Below are 12441 nucleotides of genomic sequence, written 5' to 3' on the forward strand. Positions count from 1 at the left end.
CAAGTAGGCCGTGTGTATCTTGCTTATTGGGTAATCTGTCTCTACTCCTACCCAGTGAGTAGCTTATCAGTGTGACCAGTTCTGGTCAATAGAATCTGAGAGATGTCTACTTGGGGCTTCTGGGAAAGATTTTCTTCCTCCCTGGTAAAAAGAGAGATGAGGGGAAGCCTCTTCCCTCCCCGTGAACAGCTTGTCCGGCGCCTTACCCAGCTCCACCTGACAGTTAGTACCTGAGCTGGGTAACAGTGGTTCATGTTTCTGACAGACTCCCCACACCACCCACACCTTCCTGTCTCCGCTGTTGATGTGTAAGGCTGAGGCTGGGAGCAGCTACAGACATCTAGCAACTGTGAGAAGAAAGCCAAAAACGTTGGAGAGAAGCCAACCCAGAGCCCTGATGTTGTCCCTGCTCGATAAAAACTCTTGGAATTCCCTGCGGACTTCCTGATGTGAGACCAGGACTGTCGTTGGTTTGAGCCGTTTGTGATCTAGTATTCCATTCCTGAGAGGACCAGAGATGATACCTGCCAAGGAGGAGAACTCTGCAGTGTGCAAAGCATTTTTACCCTCCTTTATCTGATTTGATCTTCACAACAGACAAGATGGTGATCTTATCCTGTTTTTAAATAAATGAGGAGACTGAGGCCAGAGAGGATAAGTGACCTCCAAAGTCACACAGCTGACGGTGGAAGTCTGATACCATCAGTCAGGGCTTCTGCTCCACACAGAGAGACAGAGACTGAAGCTAAACAGAAGGAGGTGCAAGTGCTGCAGACAGCTGACGTGGAAGACCAGGCAGCCCCTGCCTTCACCTCCCAGAGGCTTTTTAGGTAAAAGAGGATCTGATCCCCGACTCTTGGTCAGCCATTCAGTCAGACTGGAAACTGAGCCCACGAGTAGAACCCTGCCCTGGGAGCTGGTCAGCATGATAATGGGGAGACGGACAGATGAAGGAGGTGGCGTGTCCTACACCAGGCACAGGAAGCTCCTAGATGGACGGAGGGAAAGATGAGAAAGTGTAAAGCAAGGATTGGCAGCCTTTCCAAAGTCTGGGGCCACCTGACTTCCTGGAGCACACGTGGGTGTCAGCGGATCTGGCTGTGGAGAGACGTGCCGTCCAGGAGGGTGGTGGGACTGTCGGCAGCAGGGAGGCCCTGTGTGTGAAGCTTTCCAGAGAAGGTGAGCGCTGAACCAAGAAAGGAGGAAGGACTGTGGGTGCCAGCGAGTAGCCAGAGAAGCTGGAGAGGGGCTCAGAAGGGGATATAATGAAGTTACGTGAGGGGACAGGTTGGGTGGTGGCCCCGTGGTCCCTCTGGGAGCAGGAAATCCCTGCACAGGCATCACTGTCATTGGGGAGCTGAGAGGAACCTAGACTTTACTTTGTGTTCTTCATCCCTTCACTCCTTTTTTTCTTTCAATCAACAAATATGTACTGAGTGCTTCCCATGTACCTGGCAGGTGCTGGGGATACGGCAGTGAATCAAACCGACAGGGTCTCCTGGAGCTTATATTCTAGTGGGAGAAATGGAAAACAAGAAAACAACTTAGTAAAGTAGTTGTATTTATAAGTGCCATGAAGGTCAAACAGGGAGATGTGATAGAGTGTAATTGTGAGGTGGGGGGTAGTTTAGAGGGGGAGGTCAGGGGAGACCTTGGTGAGAAGGAAGACGCAGCATATGAGGACCTGGGAAGAGGACCCTGTCATGGTTTGAATTATGTCCCCCCAAAAATGTGTGTATCAGTTTGGCTAGGCCACGATCCTGGTACTGTGTGATTTTCCTGTATGTTGTAAACCTGCCTCTATGATGTTAATGAGGGAGGATGGGTGGCAGTTGTGTTAGTAAGGCAGGACCTGAGCTACAAGACTGGATTGTGTCCTGAGGCAATCTCTTGAGATACAAAAGACAGAAGTGAGCAGTGAGACAGGGGCACCTCGTACCATCAAGAAAGCAGTGCTGGGAGCAGAGCACATCGTTTGGACAGGGGTCCCTGCGCCGAGAAGCTCCTAGTCCGGGGGAACACCGAAGAGAAGGCTGACGGAGAGGAAAAGCCTTCCCCTGGAGCTGACACCCTGAAATTGGACTTTTAGCCTACTTTGACTGTTAGGAAATAAACTTCTCTTCATTAAAACCATCCACCTGTGGTATTTCTGTTATAGCAGTACTAGATGACTAAGACACACCCCAAGGGGTGTAGAGGTGGCGGGGGCAGAGTGAAAGGCCGTGAGCCATGGGGGAGGGGAGAGCGATGGAGAGAAGGCTGGAGAGAACCAGGTAAGGACTTTGCTTTTGTTCTGAGTCCCGTGGAAACCACTGGGGGTTTTAAGTAGAGCAATGAAACTGATTTATGGGTTTTCAAAGATGCCTGAGTGCCGGGTGGAGTGTGGAGCAAAGGACCAAGGGGGAATCAGAGGCCCAGTGGGGAGGTGGCTACAATATACATGCTTGAAGTGGGGCTGTCTGAGGCTGTTGAGACAGATTCATGGTATGTTTTGGAGGAAGAGTCCAACTCCATTTACCGATGAATGTGGAAAGTGAGAGAGAGATGATGACTCCTAGCTTCGGGGTTAAGCAGCTGGGTGAACTGTGGTGCTGTTTGCTGAGATGGAGATGACCTGGCAGGAAAATTACAAACATGTTAAGTTTCAGACACTGGATAGCTAAGGGGACACATCAAGTAAGTGACTGAATCCATGAATCTGAAGCTCAAGGGGGTGCTTCAGTTGGAAGTCATGGGATTGGATGAGCTCACCAGGGGCTGGTGCGGAGTTGGGAACACTGCCAAATTTCAGACAGGGGAGGGCTAAGGCAGGGAGAGGCTAGGCATGGGGCAGGATCCAGGGGGTGGGAACAGAGGCTGAGAGACAGCTGAGGGTTTGGACCAGGGTAAGTAGTTGTCAGGGTGGATAAAAAGGGGATCTGAAAAATGCAGAAGCTCAGGGCTCAGAAACATGGCGGGGGGGGGGGCTCCCCCTGCAGCCCTGCCCTGTGGAAGTAGTGGAAACCCAGCTCCCACTAAGTAACAAGATCTCTCACCCAGCCTGGGGCTTGCCAGCAACCCTCCCAGTGCCTTACTCTGTCCCGCCTGGCATTAAGTCCCCGAGCTAGATAATAGCTGGGTCACATTTCTAACCAGCTCATTTTCCTTATGTAAAAGATGCTTGCTTCGAGGGCTGGGCATCCAGTGGGGAAGCCAGAGGCACAGTGCACAGTAAGCCAGGAAGAGGTGATTCCCCTTGCCGTGAGGCAGCGTGGTGAAGTGTTAGTGCAAGGGCTCTGGAGCCTGACTACTTGGATGCACATCCTGGCTCTGCCACTTCCTAGTCGTTGTGCCTCAGTTTCCTCATCTGCAGAACGTACCTAGCACACACAAAACTCACAGAGTACGTGGAGCAACGGCCAACACGTAGGCGAACACTCAGTGAACATCACCGGGAGCTGAGCCTGTTTAATGTCTGCCTCCACCTTCAGTGATGACTCCCAAGCTGTAGGTCACTCCTGCACGGATGAGAGGTGACTGCTGGCTGGATGAAGGCGATGGTTGTGGGACAGATCTGGGCAGCAACCTGAACTAGGCAAAATAACTATGAGTACCACTGTGGAATCACCGTGCTTGTTACAATAACATTCTTTATCCCACGATACTGCATATTCCTCACACTTTTCGTCTCACTGTGTGCATTGGCCTCCTGTGGCCATAAATTACCACAAACTGGCTGGCTTAACAGAAATTTAGTCTCTCACAGTTCAGGAGTCCAGAAGCCCAAAATCAAGGTGTCAGCAGGGTTGGCTCCTTGGAGGCCCTGAGGGAGAAACCATTCCATGGCTGTTTCCTAGCTGCTGGTGGCTGCTGGCAGTTGTTGGTGTTCCTGGGTTGAAGACACATCGCTCCAGTCTCTGCCTCCGTCTTCACGGAGCCTCTTCTTTGTTCTCTGTCCTCTCCTCTTCTTATAAGGACACCAGCTATTTGATTTGGGACCCACCCTAAATGCAGGATGATTTCATCTCAAGATCCTCAACTAATTATGTCTGCAAAGATCTTACTTCCAAATAAGGTCACATTCTGAGGTTCCGGGCGGACATGAGTTTGGGGGGGGGGGCACTATTCAACTCACTGCACCTTATCTTTCGAGCACCCTCTAAAGCAAGAAAGACAGTACTATTATTCCCTTTTTATAAATTGGAAAGGTAGGGTCTGGCAGGAGAATTTAATAGGCCTATGGTCTTCTGGGGAGCCCAGATGGCACAGTGGTTAAAGTGCTCGGCTGCTAACTGAAAGGTTGGGGGTCTGAACCCACGAGCCGATCTGAAGGAGAAAGACGTGGTGTCTGCTTCCATAAAGGTTACAGCCTTGGAAACCCTACGTGGCGGTTGTACTACGTCCTTTAGGGTTGCTGTGAGTCGGAATCGACTCAAATGCAGTGGGTTTGGTTTTTCGGTTTATGGTCATGTACCTCACTGGTGGGGGTGGATCCCAGATTTGAATTCCTCCAGCGCTCTTTCCCCACCCGAGTTTTAGTCTCTGCATACACATCTTGTATGTTTGTGTGTACAAGACACTACATGGGAACTCTCTGTACTTTCTGTAGTTTTTCTTTTGTAAACCTAAAAATGCTCTAAGAAAGAAAGTTTATTTTAAAATTGTGTTTTAATCAGGTGGTTAACAAAAAGACATATTGATGGAGTTCTTTTTTAATTCGATATAAAAAGTGAAATTCAAATAGTTTCATTTTGTTAATGCCTACAACCCCTTGTTGTAGGCACACTTCTAAGATGGCCCCAATGATCCCACCTCCTGGGACTCAAATGCTTGTGTAATCCCCACCCTGCTCGAGTGTGGGCTGAACCTAGTCACTTTTCTTCTGACAAACAGAATACAGCAAAAGCAATGATGTCATTTATGTGATTAGGTTACAGAAGATTATGAGGTAGACTCCTCTCTTGCTGGATTTGATAAAGCAGATTGCCATGTGTGAGGGGCCCACATAACAGGGTACTGAGGGCGGCCTCCAGCCAACCATCAGCAAGCAAGGAACTGAGGCCCTCAGTCCAGCAATCTTTAAGGAATGGAGTCCGGCTACCAACCATGTGAGTGCGCTTGGAAGTGTATCCTGCCCCGGTTAAATCTTGATTGCAGCCTGTGAGAGCCCTGAACAGAGGACCCAGCCAAGCCATGCCCAGATCCTGACCCACAGAAACTGTGAGACAGTAAATGTGTGTTGTTTGAAGCCATTAAATTTTTGAGTTATTTATTACAAAGCAATAGATAACTAATAAAACCAAACCGAACTCATTGCCGTTGAGTTGATTCTGGCTAATGAAAACCTCATGTGTTACAGAATAGAACTGATCCATAGGGTTTTCTTGGCCGTAATCTTTATGGAAGGGGACCACCAGGCTTTTATTCCATGGTGCTTCTGGGTGGGTTCAAGCCTGTAACTTTTAGGTTAGCAGCTGGTCGCAAATTGTGCCACCCAGGGAGCTAGATAACGAATACGACCCTAGTAACGAAAGTCCCATTATATAAGCAATCAGTTCCTTTAAGAGTCAACAGAGTAAACAAATAGAAGTGAAGTCGAGGAACTACTCCGTCAGCTTCCTGACGCTGGTGTTAGCTGGCTCTGGATCCTTAGCTGAGGCACACACATGGTGCCCTTGCCCGTAATTCAACCCTCAATAAACCCTTCCCAGGGGTGAATTCAGAGCATACTCTTTGCATGTGCAATATGCTGCAAAGTGATACTAATTATAAAGTACTGAAATACGGGAAGTATTTGCTTTATAAAAAAATGAAATAGATTCAAGTTTATCCTTGTGATATATGGTTGTGCCCTGAAGAAGGAGTGGAATCTGTTAGATGCATTAGTGCTGGGCCCACGAACATCATTAGTTCTGTGTGCTGCAGAGGAATGATGGCAGGAATAGTTTTTTCCGTGACAATAATATTCAGTTCAGAGGGTTCAACTCAGAAGGGTTTCCTTGGAAAAACTCTTGAAAGACTGTTTATCAACATCTGCAAAATGGACCACAACAAGGATATCGTGTGTGTATTTATGTGTGTGTGTAATCCTGTCCATGGCTTGAGGAGTTATTTTGAACATCTACATCAGGAATGGGGAAGCTCTAGGGAGAAACTCTACCAAGGGGTGATATAGTACAAAAAATAAAACTCAAAACTCACAACCTACAAAAGTTATATGACTATCCACTTTTTCAAATTAAAACAGGTAACGCAAAAGCATTTCATGTACACGTGCCCACACGCCACACATGCACACAAGATTTCAGTTCCTATCATGGCTAGACAAGACAGAGAGTTACACAGAGGGAAAGAGAAAAGAGATAGACAACTAGAAAGAAAGGACATGTTCCTCGTAAGTTTTCTTTTTCAGCTATGGGTGTGTTTTTTTTTTTTTTTTATCTTAATGGTGGACAGTGGTGTTCATTTATTCATTTATCTTTTCATTAGTCAACAACAGGGTCTGTGGTGTATTGGGCACCATCCCTGCAGCTGGGTAAGGCCCACAGAGCATGCGCACACAGAGTATGTGGTGCAGAGCCAGGCAGTGATGACGGCTATGAGAGGGATGTGTGCTATGGAAGCAGAGACAGGCTGATCTCAGCCAGCCTGAGTGGGGCATGGAAGGCTCCCTGGAAGAGCAAATGCCTTAGCTGAAGTTAGGGGGCCCACTGCAGGAGTCCCAGAAAGAACAGACACAGGCCTGAACTGAGGCAGGGCCATGAGGAAAAAGGATGGCTAATTGGGAAGGGGACAAAGAGAGACTTGGCTGAGCGAGACGACTCTAAGGATGCCCTCAGATTTCTAGCTCGTGGAACTGGGAGAACGGGGCTGCCATTAACTGAAATCAGGAAGAAAAGGAAAAGGACAGTCTAGGGCCAAAAGGCTTTTTTTTTTTTTTCCTCAAACGTAAGAATCTGATCATGTAAGTCCCTAACATAATGTTCTTCAAAGACTCTCCATAGCTTTCAGGATAATATTCGAACTCTGTTGTTTAGCACATATGGCTCTCCAAATTCTTCTTCTCTAGGATTTTTTCCTGTCGCTCACCCAAATTCATCCTTAGATCCAGCTATCCAGAACTACTAGTAATTCCCAAACAGTAGTTTTACACGTCTGATTCTCTCTGCCTAGAAAGTCCTTTATTATGAACATCTGTTCTTTTTGTGTTCTCTGCATCCTCTTCTTGGGGTTGCTGCTCATCTCGTCCCATGTGGTCTTGATGGACCTGGTCCCCATGATGGGTAGGAGATCCGGGCCAATCACCGTATTCCATCCCCCAGTCACAGTAATAGGCTCTGGGTTGGTGCTTGACCCAAGCTGGACCAATCTGAGTGCTTCTCTGGAATTTTATATATGGATGCTGGGAGAGTTCTCTCTTCTGGGGTCACTAAACTGGGATGATATAAGCCTGGAACTGCCTTTGACTATGCCCCTCCTGCTCCCTGAAACATGAAAGAAGCTTAACAAATTAGGATAGTCTGAGTCCAACACAGAGGGAGGAGCAGCAGAGATGAATGAGTGTGAGGAGACCGACAAAGCTGAATGCCTTGTGGGCTCTGAGGTCAGTCACCCAGTTACATGAGCCAAGTAGTCCCCTTTCTTAAACTAGTCTGAATTGGGTGTCTATCACTTTACACTGAAAGAGTTCCATAGCCAAAATCCCAGTTTCTTCTTCCCACCTCCTTACATGTTCCAGAACTCAGTTCCAGCCCCAGTTCCTCTGGAAAGCCTTCCCCCCAAGTCGTTCTTCCCCTCCACTTCAGTGCACTTCACATCCTGGGTGTGTCTCAGGCGTATCCCTCAGCAATCAGACAGGTCTTCATCTCCATTTGCCATCAAATCACAAGCTTCTTCGAGAAGACAGGAGGGGACAGGAAAGCTGGACAAATGGAAATGGGGAACCCAAGTTGAGAAGGGGAGAGTGTTGACGCGTAGTAGCGTTGGCAACCAATGTCACAAAGCAATGTGTGTACTAATTGTTTAATGGGAAACTAATTTGCTCTGTAAACCTTCATCTGAAGCACAATTTAAAAAAAAAAGAACTAACCCCAGCAGGAGATTGGTTAGATAAATTATGGCACATCCATAAGATGAAATATTACGTACCCAATAAGTATTACATTGGAAGATAATATTTATTGACATAGTTAAGTATTAACAGTATATTACTGAGTTACAAATTATGTAAGTAACATGATTTTATTTTTGAAAACATCCATATATATGGATATGCTTAGGAAAAAATTTAGAAATCTACAAAATGTTAAGTGGTAATTTCTTCTGGGAGTGGTCCTGAATGAGTTTTATATTCTACATAGTTTCTGTATTGAATGAATTTTTAATGTATTAGACAAAGTAATAAAGCTGTTTCCATTTTGGAAAAAAATCGTAAGCTCCTTGACCCAAATTGTACTCAGTTTATAGCTCAATGCCTGGCACAGAGAAGGCGCTCAATGAACTTTTTGAATAATGAGTTCAGAGTCGACACGCTGAGTTTGTCTGTGGAACACTTGGGTATACAGGAGGTAATGGTTGTATCAACCACAGGGCCTCTGCTTTAGTGGAGCAGGTGGAATAGACCAAAGTGCCCTGGAGAGTCGGCAGTAGGCAGTGAAAAGCGGACAGTGCTCTTGATCTCTTTCCCGTGGCTTATCCAAGAAGGGTGGTGACTGGTGGGACAAAAGCAACCAGACCAGTTGCCATCAAGTGGACACCGACTCGTTGGTCAGAGTTGAACTGTGCTCCACAGTGTTTTCAATGGCTGGATTTTTGGAAGCAGATTGCCAGGCGTTTCTTTCAAGACACATCTGGGTAGACTCAAACCTCCAACCTTTCAGTTAAAAGCTGAGCACTTAACCCCTTGCATCACCCAGGGATTCATTTGAAGATTCCAAAGACCTGAGTGTGTTTATAAGTTGAGGGAATGGAGCCAGTGGAGAGAAAAGGATGAAGGAGACAGAAGAAAGAGAGAAGGATGAAGATCCAGGAGAACCAAGGCCCAGGATGGGGAGGAGATGGGCCCAGAGCACAGGTGGAAGAAAAAGAATGAGCAGCAGATGCTCCAGTTCAGACAGTGCCAGAGATGGGCTGGGGACTGGGGCATCAACGCTAGAGTCACCTCACTCAGCTCCTCACAGGCCTGTGAGGCTGGGCACCATGGAGCCTCTCAGAGCATCCGGGATCCTTCATCCCAGTTACCTTCCCACTACTCAGCATGTCCTCCCAGGTCGTCGGCCTCTAGCTGGGTCCAGGCCTCCCACGGTGCTGGCCTGAGTTCAGGGTAATCCTTGGTATTGTTCCCCTTGTTATTACTGGACCTGGGAGATTAGGTTACCCCAGGATAGTGTTCACTGACTTTGTCTGGGGCCAGCTGATCCTGAAAAGGGAGGAGCAGGGATATAAAGTATCGAGGAAATCTCAGGTTCTCAACAACTCCCCAGTGATTCCGATACGCCAAGAAATGTGAGAGGACTTGGCCCTGGGGGCGCTGTGGCTGGGATTGAGCAGGCAATCACTTCCCAGGCCTGCAGGCCTCGGAGCCTGCCAATGATTGAAACCTGAAGTCTGGCTGCTCACCAGGGCACAGAGAAAGTGAGCAACAGTCCTCTGATAGAAACCCAGCTCAGAAACCACACTCATCCAGGGCTAAGGAGGAAAGCAATGCTTGTTTGCCACCTGGAGGAGCCCAGGGGAGGTGTGAACTCTGTCCTAAAGAGAGACTCAACCTAACTCTCTCTCTCTCTCTCTCACACACACACACACACACACTCCTAAAGAGAGACTCACACACACACACACTCCTAAAGAGAGACTCACACACACACACACTCCAAAAGAGACTCTCTCATACACAGACACACACACACTCCTAAAGAGAGACTCTCTCACACACACACACCCCCCACAGTGTTTATAATTGATAATTGATAACAGCTGGAAAAGTTACAGGCACAGCATAAGCACTGAGGGGGAGGCCAGAATGATGGAGACCACTGCAGGGGGATGGCCCAGAGGAGGGGATTGGCATGGACGTCTCCTTCCCTGAGACCTCCCTGCCATCTAGTGCCAAAAAAAAAAAAAAAAGCAAAACCAAACCTATTGCCATCAAGTCAATTCTAACTCATAGCGACCTATAGGGTTTCCCCAGGCTATAATCTTTATGGAAGCAGACTGCCCATTTTTCTCCCAAGGAGGCACTGGTGGGTTCGAACCACTGACCTTCTGGTTAGCAGCCAAGCACTTAGCCACTGTGCCACAGGGCTCCTTGCTATCTAGTGCAGAGCTGTGCAAAGAACCGTCTGCAGTGGCTGATGCTCACTGGCTCCAGCTGCTGAGCAGTGTGATTTTTCACAGGAAGCAACAGCTGCAGGGCCTTGCTTGCCTCTGGCCTTCCATCCCAGACGTTTTCTGGGAATAGGAAGGTGGTCAACATTCAGCCTCTCCAGGATTCCTTTGAGCTTGGTCATCAAGAGACAGGCCGTGTGTTTCCTCAGGGCTGTGCTTCCGAGTTCTCTAACACCTATGACCACACTCAGCTGCTTTGGGACTGCTGGAACAAAGAACCACAAATGGGGCAGCTTAAAACACCATAAACTTACTGTCTCAGTTCTGGAAACCAGAAGTCCAAAATCAAGGTGTTGACAGAGCCATGCTCCCTATGAAGGCTCCAGGGGCAGGTCCTTTCTTGTCTCTTCCTAGCTTTTGGTGTTTCCTGGCAATCCATGGAGCTCCTTGCCTTGCAGATGCAACACTCCACTCTCTGCCTGTGTCTTCACATGGCCATATTCCCTTTGTGTCTGTCTGTGTTTGCTTCTTGTCTTTTTATAAGGTCACCGCTCACATTGGATGAATGCCCACCCACCTCCGGTAGGACCTCGTGTTAACTGATAACATCTTCAAAGACCCTATTTCCAAACAAGGTCACGTTCACAGGTCGGGGGTTAGGACTTCAACATAACGGCTTGGGGGATACAATTCAACAACAACACTTGGGTTCTCAGAGATAGCTGAGCCTGTATGAGTGTGAGCTCATGTAGCCTCACACGTATCTCTACACACACAGCCATCCAAGTGTACATTTGCAGATCTCCAAGTAGATGTGACCTTGTGTGATAATTTGTGTTTGCCTAAGATGTCCCTGTGCATATGTGACTGTGTGTAGGTCTGTCTGCTGAGGATCCTCTTTTGCAAACACTGAGGGTTCGTGTACAAGTTTTAATGTCCAGTATCACGATGACATCGACATAGCAGGCTGGACATTGAACTGAGTCTTGCTACTTCCCTGGTCTTTTCCCAGAGTTGACACATGTACCCTAATGTCCAAAAGTCTCCCCTCCTCTCTTGTACATCAGTCATGAGTCCCGGAAGAATTCTTGTATGCTGCACCCCAGACTTCCTCAGAAGGGCTGAGGACACCTCTCTCTCGGGTTTCCACTGGAAAATGTTCCCTGACTTTGTCTGGGACCATGTGATCTGAAAAGGGAGGAGCATGGATATAAATTATTGAGAAACTTTAGGTTCTCAACAACTCCCCAGTGATTCAGATATGCCAAAAAACGTGAGAGGACTCAGCCCTGGGGAATACAGATCATTCATTCATTTATTTCTGAAACATTCACTGAGCTTCTGCCAGGCCAGGCCCAGTGGTGAGAGCCAAGGATACAGAAATGAGTAAAGCAAGGTTCTTGTCTTTATGGAACACACATTCTAGTCAGGGAGCAAGGCCTGTACACAAATAATCATATTCAAAGACAGGCCGTGGGAGAAAGGAGATATCCATTTCCTGCGAGGAGCCCAGGAAGGTTTCACTGGGGAGGCATTTGGCTAGGCCTTGAAGGTTGGATAGAAGTTTTACAAGTAAATGCACAGAATAGCATTCTAAGCAGAGCAACAGTGTGATCAGAGATCCGGAAATGAGAAGGCTCGTGGAGTTTCCCCTCTCAAACCCTTCCTCAGGGCCAGGTGCTGCTCAAGGCCAGGGAAGGGCGCCCCCTGCAGTGTGCAGACCGTGTCCTGTGCTTCTTCATCTACGTTCTGATCAGTCTGTGCCCACAGCCTTACTCACGGACATCGAACAATTCCAAATGGGAGAAAATGAACTGCAGGGGGTTCAGAGAACATGGGGTGGGGGAGACAACCAGGTGTGCAGTGAGAGAGGCTGAAAGGGGACCCACGAGAGCAGCCTGACCTGTGAGGCTAGTGACAACCAGAAAGCGTTGTTGAGAATGATTTCAAATTCTTTCATTTAATCATTCATTTAAAAAACAGTCATCGGAAGCAATGTCTGGAGCTCTTGGAGAAGAGGGGAGGAAAGAACGCCAAAAGCACCGTCCGTAAGATAAAAAGTTGAAAAACTGGACTGTTAAACTGTTAGCGGAATGAAAAGACAAGCCCCAGCCTGCAATGACTACCTGATAAAAG

The sequence above is a fragment of the Trichechus manatus genome, unplaced genomic scaffold, assembly GCF_000243295.1.
Source record: "Trichechus manatus latirostris isolate Lorelei unplaced genomic scaffold, TriManLat1.0 scaffold00187, whole genome shotgun sequence".
NCBI lineage: Eukaryota > Metazoa > Chordata > Mammalia > Sirenia > Trichechidae > Trichechus > Trichechus manatus.